General features: G+C 45.2%; 1 long non-coding RNA gene across 1 annotated transcript; it reads left to right on the forward strand.

Annotated features, from left to right (window-relative positions):
- The first annotated feature begins 1,063 nt into the window (after positions 1–1,063).
- LOC130454687 (uncharacterized) lies at positions 1,064–2,019 on the forward strand. The gene is made up of 2 exons (XR_008912538.1): positions 1,064–1,285; positions 1,979–2,019. It is a non-coding gene; the product is annotated as an uncharacterized LOC130454687 (long non-coding RNA).
- The last annotated feature ends 443 nt before the right edge of the window (positions 2,020–2,462 follow it).

Raw genomic sequence — 2,462 nt, forward strand, 5'->3', positions numbered from 1 at the left:
ATTGGTAATATAATAGTAGTAGCCATAGTGGTAGTAGTGATGGTAGTGATGGTGATGGTAATGGTAGTGATATTAGTCATATAAAAACCAGAATCTAAAGCTGTAAAAAATAAGGAAATATTCATGCAGTGCCTACTACGGGCCAGGTGCTGTGCATCAAATGGGATTTCCAGAGAACGGACCGGTTCTGGCCAATGTCATGGACATGCACCTAACTAAACCCTCAACAGGAGGAAAAGTCACACAAGGAGATGGCGGCCCCCATGAGTGCTTTACCTTGACAACTGTGTTTGATGAGATACCGGATTCTTCTGAAAACAGTGAATAAAAGCCCACTTCAAGGAAATTGGCTCATCAGGAGCAAACCGGATTCGTCTGCTGGCCATGTAGACGGCTGACATGAACCATACAGAGGAAATTAATATTGGAAACTCGTAAAAATGTAATGAAGAAATAAAAGTGTTTTATTTTGTTTTTTAAACCTCGTGTTAAGACTCCATGAAACTCCTTTGCCAAGTGCGGTCCCTGTCACAGAGCAGGGGCTTCAGAAGTTGTGCTCAGTAAACTGAAGGAATCCTCGTATGGAATAGACACGGGGAACTTGGTTCAGAATTGTTACTAGAAAACTGCGACAACTGGAAAGAGAAAATGACCGTTGACTCTGACCTCTTCAGAACAAAGAAAGATGGTCAGAATTGTTCCCCCTCTTAGTTCTTCCTTTCAGATCACTCCACCCCCAAATTACTGGGGAGATTAGCTGCTGGAGTGTCCACACACTGAACTTGTTCTACAGAAGCCTCCCAGAACCTTTCCAACTGGATATTCATACAGCCGATGAGAGTGAATGTCAACATCTGTGATGCCGCCGAGACCTTAGAGTGGGAACTGCTTTGTCAGAGTCATGAGTGGAGAATCACCAAGGAGAGTTCTGGCTCGAAGTTCTAGGCAAAGAAGCTGTTAAACTCTCTCCTTATAAAATGGAAGAACTTCAAAGTTTTGAACCATTCTGGAGGCTAGCGAGGTCACACCCTAAAGATGGCCCATCTCACTTGAAAGAATCTAGATCAGTTGGGTGGAGTGGGATGACTGCCCTCCCACTCCGCTCATGTTCCAGCAGCTTTGTGAAGTCATCAATGGGGACATTTTCCAACGAGGATGCTCACCCACCATCCCTGCTTTCCTCTCCTTTGCCACCTCCATCCATGTCCATGAAATTCCCCACAGGCTGTCAGAGCACCACGCTGGGGACCTTCTTTGCCTTTTCTTTGACATTGCAAGGGTGCTGGTGGGACACACGGGCAAACCATTGGTTTTGCCCTTCTTTCACTGTGTTCTTGGTTCTTCTTTTTTTGCAAGTCAAACATTTCCTGATGATAGCATCATTTTTCAACCATTTTCCAGTCGTGCCACTCCAGCTAGCCTCCTCATCACCCTCACAGGAACCTCAGAATCTGCCCATGGGAGCACCATGGGCTGACAGATGAGTTTTTCTTTATCTCGCCTGGAAGTCGATCTCCATGCCACTTCCCAGACATTTCCAAGTCATAGTAGTCATAGTGCTGGGTGTGCCCTACTTCCCTCTTTATAGTTGTCCTTTACATATTGTCTTCCCCCATTAGAGTGTTCCCTCTTTAAGGGCAGAGACTACTCTGCTTACTTGTGTTTGTAGCTCAAACACTTAATACAGTGAATGGCACATAGCAAATGGAGCAAAAAAATGATTTTTCATTCATTCATTCATTCATTCATTCATTCATTCATTCATTCACTCTACTGCCCTGTTGTGTATGTACTTGGCCTGGGTTTTTCCCCAGGCATTCATTTCTTTGAAGAAATCCCTAAGAATCTTCCCCTGTGAAATCCTTCATTTATAACGTATTGCAGCCTGATCATACCCTCCATGTGTCTTGACATTGTTTTTTAGGCTGTTTTCAACTTTGTTTCAACCAATACTGCTGTGTTTCTTGACTCCATATAGAATCAAGCGTCTGCGAGAGAGATTGGGCGTGATCTGCACGGTGGGTGGAAGATACAAAGAGACCAACTGAGGCTTGACTTAATAAAAACGATTCTTAATCATCAGAGTTATCCCCAAGTGCAATGGGCTGCCTTGGGATGGGAGCCCCCTCGCTATCCATCTCCAACAAAGGCTGGAGGGCTCCTTGTTTGACACGTAGCAGAGACGTTTGCTAGCCAGGGACCGGTTGGACAAGCCAGCCCCGAAGGCTCATTCCTTCCTTGACATCCCATGATTCGGAAGACAAAGTTCTACTCTTCAACCAGCGCGGTTGATCTGATAGGATAGTGACCAGCTTTTGATGGTAGAGCTGTTTCCGTCCCCCGAGCCAAAGGGCTCCTCGTAGAGCCAAGTTCCCACATGACATCCCAAAGGATGCTCGTTCGCAGGACACAGTGACTAAAATCAGCATAAATATTTTGAAACAAGCCTGCTCTAAACATAC

The sequence above is a fragment of the Monodelphis domestica genome, chromosome 5 (assembly GCF_027887165.1).
Source record: "Monodelphis domestica isolate mMonDom1 chromosome 5, mMonDom1.pri, whole genome shotgun sequence".
NCBI classification, from domain to species: Eukaryota; Metazoa; Chordata; class Mammalia; order Didelphimorphia; family Didelphidae; genus Monodelphis; species Monodelphis domestica.